The sequence below is a fragment of the Ambystoma mexicanum genome, chromosome 4p (assembly GCF_040938575.1).
Source record: "Ambystoma mexicanum isolate Mex_15411 chromosome 4p, UKY_AmexF1_1, whole genome shotgun sequence".
NCBI classification, from domain to species: domain Eukaryota; kingdom Metazoa; phylum Chordata; class Amphibia; order Caudata; family Ambystomatidae; genus Ambystoma; species Ambystoma mexicanum.
Window position 1 is genome coordinate 99,385,486 of NC_090927.1, and position 13,233 is coordinate 99,398,718.

The 13,233-nt window shown below is 50.6% G+C and overlaps 1 protein-coding gene across 3 annotated transcripts in view; it reads left to right on the forward strand.

The window, feature by feature from the left end:
* FNDC4 (fibronectin type III domain containing 4) overlaps positions 1 to 13,233 on the forward strand; it is a 761,063-nt gene that overhangs the window by 299,702 nt on the left and 448,128 nt on the right. The window contains exon 1 of one of the 3 annotated variants that reach the window (XM_069605450.1): positions 12,198 to 12,218. The exons of the other annotated variants lie outside the window; for them this stretch is intronic. The gene's annotated coding sequence lies outside the window, so the exon portion shown is untranslated. Of the gene's footprint in view, positions 1 to 12,197; positions 12,219 to 13,233 lie in introns of those variants that run through there. 3 annotated transcript variants of the gene reach the window in all.

Sequence of the window (13,233 nt, forward strand, 5' to 3'; positions counted from 1 at the left end):
AGGGGGCTGTTCTCACTGTATGCCATGTTTGTCTGGTGCACCAGGCCCCCTTGTCCAATTCATTCGCTGTGGTGCTGGGTTTCAGAGGCTATCTGTTGCCTAGCTTTTAGCTGGTTGCTGTCTTCTTTCATATTTTCCAAGTTGTTTGGTTGAACAGTGACCTTATGAACTGTTTCCTGGACGTCAGGTAGTTCACTTCCAGGTGAGGTGTTTACGGTGGTAATTTCAGAGTCTTAGGGACACAAAGGAGAATGTTGATCCCTTTGACGCTTATTGTTGAGGTATGGGACTAGCGCTGCATAGGTGGACCTTCGTGCTCATAATGGAGTCTATGGTTGACACATACTCCTGAATGAGGGGTGGGGGGCTTCCATGGTAGGAGGCATGTGCAACCTGCAATGCTTTGAAATAAATCACATTCTTGATGCACAGACAGTGCAGGATATGGAGTGCTGGTGTGATATGTTTGCATATCTTCATCGTGAGGAGTAATCTTGGCACGCTCCATTTTGGACTTGTTCCTAATTCCTAATCAGGTAGTCTGGGACTCCGAGATAGAGGCTGTTTGCATGCTCTATTCTGGATAGTACTAGTGAAGTCACAGCTGTGGTTCTGTGAGTGAATATCAAGGAAGGTAAGATGTGGCGTAGAGTGTAGCGTTGGAAGAAGCAGCTTCTGATGATGGCTTAAGCCGGTGGTTCAAGGGAGATGGTGCCGCCCATTGCGGTTCATAGATTCCTTACTGTGGTGGACAGAGCTGGGATCCGGCCCATCTCCACTAGATCTGCTAGTGAAGTCCTGATCTGTATGTCTTCCCTGTGTGTGGCCTTTTTTGATGGCTCCTTTGATGGTTCGGTGAGGGTTGGTGCCTCTGTGGATATTGTAAAAGGTGTGGAGAGGTGGTCTACCCAGGAAAGGTGCACTGGAGAGCGGGCAGTGATTATATTTTTGTTGCAGAAAATACCATCCAGAGAGTGACTGGCTATGTGAGTGGGACCTTTATTCAAGTGTCTAAGATGTTATGTGGCAAAGTCTACTTCAAGTGATGTTGGGACCAGGATGTCTTTATTCTCAAGCCAGATGTTAACATCTCTGAATATAGTTAGATGTTGGTGATCTAAGGACAGGCCAGTGAGGACATCAGCGAGTTTGTCTGCAAAGTGTGGTCTATAGGAAGATGGGCTATATGTTAAGAGACGGGCTATCAATGACGAGTGAGAGATGGAGCAGGCCAGAGTGAGCCTTCCTCGCGTCTCCACCCTCATCTGCATGACCCTTCCTTCCTCGCACCCCTCAGGCATCCTTATCCTTTCGCTCTCTCTTCTACCCTGCTTTTTGGTCCCCACCTCTTTCCCTACTCCCCCTTCCCTATTCCTCTATCTTGCACTCCCCTCATCTTCAACCTGCCGCAGCCTTCCTCTCTTTATCCTTCTTGAGCTCCCTCCTGCTCACCCGTAAGTCTCCCTTCTTCACCCCCTCTCTCTCCCCTGCCTCCTCTGTTTATATAGAGTTCGCATTGGGATGATCAATTTGAATGTGTAGAAACTAGCCAAGCATCAGACTTGCGATAAGTCACTTTTATTAACTATATACATAAACTGAGACACTAGGTGCATAGGGAGTGAGGACCCAGCGGCGCACCACCACCCGGACAACTCACTAACTGACCCCCATGAAAAACCAGGGCAAGACCATTCCACGTACACCACAGGCATGACAGCACTAGTATGCATGCCGGCTCACACATGCAGCATGTGTACACGCCATCACAAGCAGTAGACATCCACGCTGCACCCTCACGCAGCTCACCACTCAGACACACCCTCAAACCAAGACCCCAGATACCGACTGCCATATTCTCACCCGAAAGAAGAACAGCGTGCCCACTCACACACTTCTTCTTCCTGAAAGAAGCACAAGACTGAGCGCCCACTCCCCCGAGTCCCATCGTTTTCAGGTGCTAAGGCCTTTATAACTCGCTCATGCGTCGGCGCATCGTCATGCCCTTGCAGTGCAGTCTTTTACCTGAAGTGGTAATGCCCCCCCAGCGAGGGCCTTATTGATTCATAGCTCTTGACCTGACTGCCAGGCCTTTGGGTCTGGCACTTCTCAACTGTGCTCTATGAAAAAGAAAGTCTGCCTGCCAGCCCTGCGCTGGCAGATATCGACGCCCACGGTGCATTAAATGTCCAATGTGGGTGGGCTTCGAAACGGGCTGAATAGCAGTGCCAAGTGCCCCCCCAGGTGATGTGTGGCCCATTCACCCAGTCCTGGTTTTATAGTGCCAAGTTGCCCCCCAGGTCATGCGTGGCACCTTCACCCAGTCCTGGTTTTATAGTGCCAACTGGCCGCCCAGGTCATGCGTGGCACCTTCACCCAGTCCTGGTTGTATAGTGCCAAGTGGCCCCCAGGTCATGCGTGCCACCTTCACCCAGTCCTGGTTGTATAGTGCCAAGTGCCCCCCAAGTCATGCGTGGCACCTTCAGCCACCCAGTCCTGGTTGTATAGTGCCAAGTGGCCCCCCAGGTCATGCGTGGCACCTTCACCCAGTCCTGGTTGTATAGTGCCAAATGCCCCCCAAGTCATGCGTGGCACCTTCATCCACCCAGTCCTGGTTGTATAGTGCCAAGTTGCCCCCCAGGTCATGCGTGGCACCTTCACCCAGTCCTGGTTTTATAGTGGCAAGTGGCTCCCAAGTCATGCGTGGCACCTTCATCCAGTCCTGGTTTTATAGTGCCAAGTGGCCCCCAAGTCATGCATGGCACCTTCATCCACCCAGTCCTGGTTGTATAGTGCCAAGTGGCCCCCCAGGTCATGCGTGGCACCTTCATCCAGTCCTGGTTTTATAGTGCCAAGTGGCCCCCCAGGTCATGCGTGGCACCTTCACCCAGTCCTGGTTGTATAGTGCCAAGTGGCCACCAAGTCATGCGTGGCACCTGCATCAACCCAGTCCTGGTTGTATAGTGCCAAGTGGCCCCCAAGTCATGCGTGGCACCTGCATCCACCCAGTCCTGGTTGTATAGTGCCAGGTGGCCCCCAAGTCATGCGTGGCACCTTCACCCAGTCCTGGTTGTATAGTGCCAAGTGCCCCCCAAGTTATGCGTAGCACCTTCATCCACCCAGTCCTGGTTGTATAGTGCCATGTTGCCCCCCAGGTCATGCGTGGCACCTTCACCCAGTCCTGGTTGTATAGTGCCAAGTTGCCCCCCGGGTCATGCGTGGCACCTTCACCCAGTTCTGGTTTTATAGTGCCAAGTGGCCCCCAAGTCATGCGTGGCACCTTCATCCAGTCCTCGTTGTATAGTGCCAAGTGGCCCCCCAGGTCATGCGTGGCACCTTCATCCAGTCCTGGATTTATAGTGCAAAGTGGCCCCTCAAGTCATGCATGGCACCTTCATCCACCCAGTCCTGGTTGTATAGTGCAAAGTTGCCCCCCAGGTCATGCGTGGCACCTTCACCCAGTCCTGGTTGTATAGTGCCAAGTGGCCCCCCAGGTCATGCGTGGCACCTTCATCCAGTCCTGGTTTTATAGTGCCAAGTGGCCCCCCAGGTCATGCCTGGCACCTTCATCCATCCAGACCTGGTTGTATAGTGCCAAGTCGCCCCCAAGTCATGCGTGGCACCTTCATCCACCCAGTCCTGGTTGTATAGTGCCAAGTGGCCCCCAAGTCATGCATGGCACCTTCATCCACCCAGTCTTGGTTGTATAGTGCCAAGTTGCCCCCCAGGTCATGCGTGGCACCTTCACCCAGTCCTGGTTGTATAGTGCCAAGTGGCCCCCCAGGTCATGCGTGGCACCTTCATCCAGTCCTGGTTTTATAGTGCCAAGTGGCCCCCCAGGTCATGCGTGGCACCTTCACCCAGTCCTGGTTGTATAGTGCCAAGTGATGCGTGGCACCTGCATCAACCCAGTCCTGGTTGTATAGTGCCAAGTGGCCCCCAAGTCATGCGTGACACCTGCATCCACCCAGTCCTGGTTGTATAGTGCCAGGTGGCCCCCAAGTCATGCGTGGCACCTTCACCCAGTCCTGGTTGTATAGTGCCAAGTGCCCCCCAAGTTATGCGTAGCACCTTCATCCACCCAGTCCTGGTTGTATAGTGCCATGTTGCCCCCCAGGTCATGCGTGGCACCTTCACCCAGTCCTGGTTGTATAGTGCCAAGTTGCCCCCCGGGTCATGCGTGGCACCTTCACCCAGTTCTGGTTTTATAGTGCCAAGTGGCCCCCAAGTCATGCGTGGCACCTTCATCCAGTCCTCGTTGTATAGTGCCAAGTGGCCCCCCCAGGTCATGGGTGGCACCTTCATCCAGTCCTGGATTTATAGTGCAAAGTGGCCCCTCAAGTCATGCATGGCACCTTCATCCACCCAGTCCTGGTTGTATAGTGCCATGTTGCCCCCCAGGTCATGCGTGGCACCTTCACCCAGTCCTGGTTGTATAGTGCGAAGTTGCCCCCCAGGTCATGCGTGGCACCTTCACCCAGTCCTGGTTGTATAGTGCCAAGTGGCCCCCCAGGTCATGCGTGGCACCTTCATCCATAACTGGTTTTATAGTGCAAAGTGGCCCCCCAGGTCATGCCTGGCACCTTCATCCATCCAGACCTGGTTGTATAGTGCCAAGTGGCCCCCAAGTCATGCGTGGCACCTTCATCCACCCAGTCCTGGTTGTATAGTGCCAAGTGGCCCCCAAGTCATGCATGGCACCTTCAGCCACCCAGTCTTGGTTGTATAGTGCCAAGTTGCCCCCCAGGTCATGCGTGGCACCTTCACCCAATCCTGGTTTTATAATGCCAAGTGGCCCCCCAGGTCATGCGTGGCACCTTCATCCAGTCCTGGTTTTATAGTGCCAAGTGCCCCCCCAGGTAATGCGTGGCAGCTTCATCCAGTCCTGGTTGTATATTGCCAATTGGCCCCCAAGTCATGGGGGCACCTTTATCCAGTCCTGGTTGTATAGTGCCAAGTGGCACCAAGTCATGGGGGCACCTTTATCCAGTCCTGGTTGTATAGTGCCAAGTGGCACCAAGTCATGGGGGCACCTTTATCCAGTCCTGGTTGTATAGTGCCAAGTGGCACCAAGTCATGGGGGCACCTTTATCCAGACCTGGTTCTATGTTCAACATCACTTTTCATTGTGTGGCTTATAGTTTCAGTTTTCCAATTAGCATCCAGGGATGTTGTGATGCCCAGCCAGGAGTCGCTGAGTGATGGCTGTATCCAGTGCTTTAAGTGGGGTAAGAAATTGAGGGCGGGGGGCTCATTTGGGGGCGTGGCTTTCCTGATGGGTGTGACCTAAAACATGAAGGCGTGGCCTAAAGAAGAGCATGTAAAAATTAACAGGGGTGGTCTCGTCTATATAACTAAGCGTATACTGCAACACTGCTGGTACAACCAAAACGTGTGGTCCTGGGCAAATCATTTAACTGCACTGTTGAGGGTGAGGCTTTTTAAAAAGATAAAGTGGACTGCTTTTAATATAAAAATGAAGCAGTCCTTGCATTCGGGGAGGGGGGCCTACCAACAACTTTTTTTATTTAGGGGGCTCAACATAAAAAAGTGTTTATACCACTCCCATTGCCCAATGCGGCCAGGGCATGGTTGCAGAGCCCAGCACCTGCACGTGGGTGTGCTGCTGACAGGGTAAAGTGACGGAAGATGTTGGCTACGAAAGCACACTACCGGGGGCCCTCATATCCCCCCACCCCAACAAGCAAACAGAAAAGTTTACAAATGGTTCTGTTTTTAAATGCACTGGAGTGTCCTCTGGAGTGGAGGGCACGATGCCTGCTTGCAGGGGGTGTTGTGCAAGAAATAAGAGACGGTTATGACCGTGTGAGGAAGAGGGGGTGGGAGCAGGGGAGGAGCGGGGCAAGGGTGGTGTGTGTGTTTGGGTTCCACTGATAGGCCAAAGTTGTTAAACACCTCTGCGTCCGTTCTCAGCTCTGTTCTGTTAATGCAAATGCTATAACGGCCCCTAAAATAACTTCCCAGGCCAACACCTGCCATCCTTTGTTTGTTTCTTTCTTTGTTTCTTTCTTTCTTTCTTTCTTTCTTTCTTTCTTTCTTTCTTTCTTTCTTTCTTTCTTTCTTTCTTTCTTTCTTTCTTTCTTTCTTTCCTTCTTTCTTTCTTGTTTTCTTTCTTTCTTCTCCTAGCCTCTCATTCCTTCCTCCCTTGCCCCTCCTCCTCTCACTTGAGTGCACTCCTCCTCTGCCCCCTCAGAATGCCTCCCGCCTCCCCGCATTCCCTCACCTGTCCCACCCGCCTGTACTTATTCTGACATCTGTCACTGCCCCTCCACTCCCCCCCCACTCCCACCCCCCCGCACCCCTCCCGCATTGTGTGCCTCTCCTGCCACGCATCCGGCTGCCCCCCTGGGTGTCCCGCTTCCCAAGGTGTCTGGTATCTTCCAAAACCAAGCCGTGGCATAGAAGGCTGGGCACCTTTTGAGTCCTGTCATGGGGTTAATGGGTCAACCATTAACACCCTTTAGTCTCCACTCCTGTTGTGCCTCTTACTCTCAGCTCTACGCTGTAAATAGCACAATAGAAACAAAGGGACAGTAACTGCCTCTGGTGACCTCTCGCGCGAGGGGTCACCAAAGGCAGTTACTATGACTGACGGAAGTGGCAGCCAGTCACAGCGTCGCTGTGGCTGGCTGCCACTTCTGTCTGCTCGTCTGACTTCATGGCAGGCGCATCTCCCGTCGCGGCCGCGACGGGATAATGCATCCTGCCAATGTTGCGGTAGGACGGGGGCCCCGGCAGGGCCCCGGCTCAGTCCCACTTTTTGCAGACTGCCGGAGCCCGGCCGCTGCAGGCCCTGGCCCACTTTAAGCACCGATTGTACAGAACACAAAAATCATTTGGCTTGTGTAAAACAGCATGGATCTGCTGTAAGTTAAGGGAGTGGTGTTTCAGCCGTTTATCGGAGGGCTAGGTGTGCCTCATCTTTAAACACGGCCTTCATCAGGACGGGGTTCTGCGTGAGGTGACGTCTATGCTATGAGTAAATACATTTCACAGGTACAGTGCTAGGGATGCATGTGCCGCAAGGGCTGATCTCAATATTATCCTCACAGTGGAGGCATCTCAGTTGTAAAAGGCCAATTCCAGGGAGGTATCCCAGCGGAAAAACACCAAGGCTTGCACAGCTCTACGAATGGCAGAGAATGCTGCCTCTGCGCAGCGCTGCTGGTGCTGACCCGCGGCTGCTGAGTCAGACGAAAGTGCGGGGGGCCTGGCTTCCAAGCGTTGGCTTCCTTGGGAGTATATGTGTATGAGCATAGCGCCTTCTGGACCTATTCATTTATATGTTTGTCTTGCAGTACCTAGGTTTAGCCTAAAAACTGCGGGAGGAGCCAGCTTCCAAGTCCAAGCAGCCAAATGCTGCAACTCCATACCCCTCTCTTACAGACAAGAACCCTCCTTCCCGACATTCAAGTCCGAAATAAAAAACTGGTTGAGCAACAAGCCTCTCCAATAAGGTCCCCTCGTCTGTCTCTTGCTACCACCCCGAACTTCCATCATATGCTTTGCCTAAAGCACTTATGCTTACTCTGTAAATGCTTCTTGACTTCAGACCTATCTGTAACTATTGGTCCTCTTAACTCTTACTGTATTTTTGCTTTTTATCCTGTATGTAATGCTTACGTTTTTTCCAGTGCCCAGTTACCCCAGGGTTCGGTGCACAATACAAATAATTAACAAATACAAATACAAGGTGGAAGCATTTTCTTTTTGCATTCTGGGATTTGCAGTCTGACATTAATACCAGGAAAATTAAACCTGCACAGAAATACAGCACTGGGTGAAACATGACCCCCCCTGACAGGGGTTAACTTAATCTCTGCGCGGGTGAGCTATATGTTCACACATGCTGAACACGGAACGTTTCTTCTGCTTTTATCATCAAACCCATTGATCCTGCTGCTGACCTTTGTTCACTGGTGGGCAAGATGGAGAGGTCACAAGGAGAGAGAATAGTTGCGTTTCCCTCGGGGGCGGCCTAAGGTGTGAGCACGTGATATCCGTTTCGTCTGTTTTATGTCTCTCTTTCACAATTCCTTGAGAGCAATCCATCAATTCATGGTGAACCGGGACTCCAATCCCAGAATGCATTTGGTTGCTAAATGAATCCCCAGGACTGGAAATGTGGGGTCCTGGTGGTATGGGGTCATCTTGTCGAAACTGATATAATATTGTTTCGTCTTCATTGTATATGTTGGCCTATGCCCAGTCGCTTTGCGAGGAAATCCGTATTGCAAGGTCGTGACCTTAAGTTAATCAAACCTCCATTTTAGGTTAGACCGCCATTTTGGTTTATCGTGCAAAGTCACCCTGTGGCCTAAAATGGCCGACCTGTGTCCTCTTGTTTTCACTTTAACCCCTTCAACCTCTGTAGGTGAGTTAATGTCCAACCTGCCTGCAGGCTACATGTTAGGGTCATGTAGACCTTGGCCCTCATTACGACCCAGGCGGTAAGGGGTTTACGCCGGCGTAAACTTCGCCGACCCTTACCGCCTGAGTACGAGTTCCCGTAGCGCCATGGTGATTTTAACGCCTGCTTTTTGCAGGCGTTAAAATCCATGGCGCTAAGGGACCTTGTTGTTAATTACGCCACCGTAATTTACGGTGGCGTAATTAACGCCTTCCCCACTCCCATTATGCCCTATGGGGCAAAAATGGGAATGGGGAAGGGTAAATGGGGATTGGGGACTTACCGCCCCACCAAGGTCGGAATGGGGCGGTAAGTCCGCCAACCACCATGGCGGAGTTGGCAATTTAGCGCCATGGACCATGGTGCTAATAGCACCATGGTTCTCCGCCAAGGTCCTAATGAGGGCCCTTGTCTTTTGTTGACCTCGGGATCAGGGGATTACTTGAATCGGCGATGTTAACCTACAAGTATACAAGAACAATAACGCTATCTAAAGACGATATGTGAAACATCTGTTTGACCTGCATTGAAGCAAATGTGTAAAGAGTGTAAAGTCACATCCAGAGAATAGTAATACTTGTTAGTAAATGTATTAAGAAGTAAACCACATGCACGAAATATGTAAATTAGGAATGAACCTGGCACGAACCCTAGCCCAGTACATGATTAACTCGTAAGAGGCTGGACATCGTTATGAAGAACCTGTATAAATATGCCGATGTCCAGCTAGCAATTCCTGTTCACTGCTCACATTGAACCCTGCTGGTGGTCTTTGTGATGTATTGACGGCCAAATAGCTATTTGTGTACCTTGTTTTGTAAACTGTTCAGTGTTGCAATAAAGATTCTGGGAATCTTTACAAGCCCGTGTTGGTGTATTTCTCTTTGCTTGGTGTAAAATACTTCATATTGTGTTTTCTGATTCCACTATCTGGCCCCTAGTGACCCAAGTCCTGTATTTGTTTTACCAAAAAAGCCCACGGTCCATGTGTAGAAGTGACTCCTCTGCCCCCACCCACCGTTTCCACGGTAGGCATTTGACTAGCCCTTGTTCTCAGACAGTGGACCCCACTGCTGTAGGGGTGCACTGGGCATCCAGTAAATACCTCACCAGTATTCTTCAATCGTACACATATGATCTTGAATTAGAGTGACCAGAAGTCCCGGTTTTGCTGGGACTGTCCCGGTATTTGCCCCTTAATCCCGGCTTCCCGGGAGTTATTCAAGTTTTAAAACCCTGTCCTGGGATTGGAAGGATGAGTGCCAGGAACTGATTGGTACATCCCGGCTTGCTTTTCACACCCCCATTTCCTCCCCGTTCTCTCCTCCATGAGAGTTCTGTGCCTGTGAATACACCCTTGTACTTTGCATTTTACAGGCCAACAACATAGAAGTAGGACTGCCATTTTATCGGAGCCCTATTTGTGTTTTAGTCCTTCTTTTGTGATTATATCCGCTAAAACGGTAGTCCTGCTTTTATATCTATTGCCTTCCCGTTTTCAAAACAATCTGTTCATCCTACCTTGCATTGAATCTTAGTTGCCGCCCTCCAATCACTATTTACATTAATCGGCACACCTCCTCCTTTATCTAGCCCTTCCAGGCTACCCACACGCTACTGGATCTTCGTTGCAGGCCTTACAGGCGATGCTGAGGGACCTCACTTGCAAGGGCACCGAGTATGTGGATGCTCCGGGGCCCAGGAGCACCACAGGAAAGGTCAATTGCAAGAAAGTCCCTGTAGGTTGCAATGGGACGTTTTTTTTGTTCCCCCCCTTCCGGCCCCCTCTGGGAAACCAAAAGTTAACACCCCTGCTCACTTGATGGCACAATCAGCAGTGTCATCCACAGGCCGCTAGTGTTGATGGCACGGTTGGCGAGGCTGGCATTGCTTGGTTGTTCTTTGCACAGCTCTAACACTCTACTTGGCACTGCCTAGAACAGATATCTAGCTACCAGCTTAACCAAAGTTCTTTCAACTGATGCCACTTTTGCCAACAGATAAAATAATCCTATACACGGTTCTTCATCATGCGGCCCTCCAGATGTTATGGACTACAACTCCCGTAATATCAATTCTGCATAGTCATTGGTGAAGAATCATGGGAGCCGTAGTCCAGTACAGACTATGGTTGTAGTGGAGCAGGCACAGCTCTTTACCTGCACGTTGCTTCCAATGGAACAAAGACAGAGCTGGGGCATTGTCTTTCACAGGTCGCAACCTTTTAAGCAGCTCTGTTTGCTCGCTTCGCTTCAGACTCAAAATTGTTTATTAAGTGTTATTGTGATGCTAAACTTACAAAGGGAACTGCCTTAGTCCTACAGCACCTCTAGGAAAGCCTACCATGGTCCAGCAGTCACACCTGGTGCTTCTCTGTTAGCCAACAATGGTCATAACTACTAGCTGCATAGTGAAGTAACTCATCAAACTGGCCCACATTGGCCAAAAAAGTGGCCCATTTTGACTGGCCTACACTAGCATTTTGCACTTTTGGTACGGATATTGCCCTATTGGCCATTCCGAGTCTGGAAGCTCATTCATAATGGGCGGGGGGCGTCCACCCAGTGGCCCCCTCACTCATTATAGAGGAGTCGAGGTGCCAGCCCAGTGAAACACTGAGCACTCCCTCGGCTGCTTTTTCCAGCTGAGGTAGTGCTCTGGGCTGGCTGAACTCTCAAAGGAAAACAGTGTTTCCCTTTGACAGTTCAGCTCCCCAACCACACATGCTCACTGAGCCATGCAAGGATGGGGGCGTTTTGCTTCTCAAACCTTGCGTAGCTCATTGGAAATGCTTCTGGGGAACCGCATGTGTGTATGTGCAAGGGGGAGCCCCTGCGCCTCGTCACACATATGGACAGAGCAGCCTGGAACAGGGCGTTCCAGCACCCAGACGCACGTTACCTGCACACATGTGCATGAACCAGGAAGCTCTTGCTGTGATGGGAGTAGGTGGGGAAGACCAGGGACTACACTGGGAGTAGTTTGCAGCAACGGCACGCAACAGTCCCTAGCCATTCGGACTTACTGTCCATTTGGCATTTTTGCGGGGCCCGCCCTGCCCACATTTTGCTTGGGGGAGGGCAGGCCTAAAACGTTTGAAGACCACTGCTGTAAGCCGAGGGGACTGGAGTGCTAATACATCTTTCCAGCTAGGCCACATTGTGTGATCCTGGGCATCTACGATTTTCAAATTGTGCATCAGTTTCTTTTTCTTGCAAAAACGGTACGGATGCAAACCCGGCTGAATTACAATACTCAGTGCCGTGCAAAAAATGGCAGTGAATGACTCCCTGCGGAAGTGGTCCCATCAAGCTCGGTGTTAGGTGCATTCTCTGGAACTGTCACAAGATATGTATTTGTTTGCACTGTGGTTCTTCTTGTTAAAGTCAGCTCTACGTGCACACTTTGTAAATAGAGAGCAGCAGATACTTATAGCAAAGCAGGGACGCCTTTGAAATGCAGCTCCCAGGTGGGTTCCGAGCACCGTGTTCTCTTGCTGCAGCTGCAGGTTTTCCAGCTGCAGTATTCACTCAGTTTGCGATGAAGCGGCGTTTGCAGCAGGCAGCGCCGGGATTACTGAAGCACACTCAGGAAATAACGGCCATGTGCTGTAGGAACCCTGTGCACGGCGGCTAATGGGAGGCGGTGCTTTGGGCTGGTTCCCCAATGTGGGCGGCGCAGCTGACTGCACACAGCACCGCTGGAGCCTACAGCGGCATCTGAACATATTGCCAGGAAGGTCGTGCAGACTGCTCCTGGCGAACAGATGGTGATCGTGAACGCCAAGGTTTGAGTGCATACGTATCTTAATTTTAGCATCGCGCTGAGCCAATCAAGGGTCTGCAGGCAGCTAATTCTGGTGATGCTTGCGTAGAAGATAGCATAGCATTGTCTGTGCTGTTTTAAAACTTGAATTGGAAAAACTTAACTTGCGGAAATGATCTCACACAAACCCAGAGGCTGTACTTGAAATATAGAATGGCGCCTGGTCAATATCACCTTTATCCATTACAATTATAGTATAGCATTAGCTGGCCGACTCTGAAATCTCTGATAGGTAAGGTCATTATTACACATTACATTATTACTGCGTCCTGTTTTACACTTAGAAGTGTGAAAGGCTGAGTTAGCTATGCCAGAATTCGGATTAGTAAAACACAGACAGCTCAGGAAGTGAATGTGCCCACTGCAGAAAATGCAACATTTGTACAATTTGATTCTTGTGATATGTAAATGATTGAGCAATATAACTTCACATTGTTGCAGTGAGTGTGCTTTCGAGTGAGTGACAACTGAAGGCGCCTGGTCCCAACATGCCACGAAAATAATATCAATTAAGGACACACCCCAGTAGGGAATGAGGCCAGGAGAAAGATTGCAAGTTGAACAAAGTTTGTATAGAGTTGTGCATGCAAAGAACTCTGCTGCCCTGAGAGCGCTCTGCCAAACATTACATGAACAATACGTTTTAAAGGGAAAATCCATCACAAGTGACATCGCATCACGACAGGACATTGAAGGAAACAATTGGGTTGAGTCATCAGTGCCGTATGGAAGGGGAGGCGCTGACCGCGCGGGGGTTGGGTGCCACTCCTGCAGCACGCGGGTCAGCTGGGCTCATCTTCACGGGGGGGGGGGGGGGGTGAAGGTCTTATTCCTCTAGCTAATCTGGTTGGATTTTGATTTTTGGTTTTTTTTGCATTTTTCACGTGCACCAGACGGGACACCCTGCATTCAGGCGCAGATGTTAACTAAATCTATACTACACAGTCACCATTGACATGCAAAGATACATTTTAGAC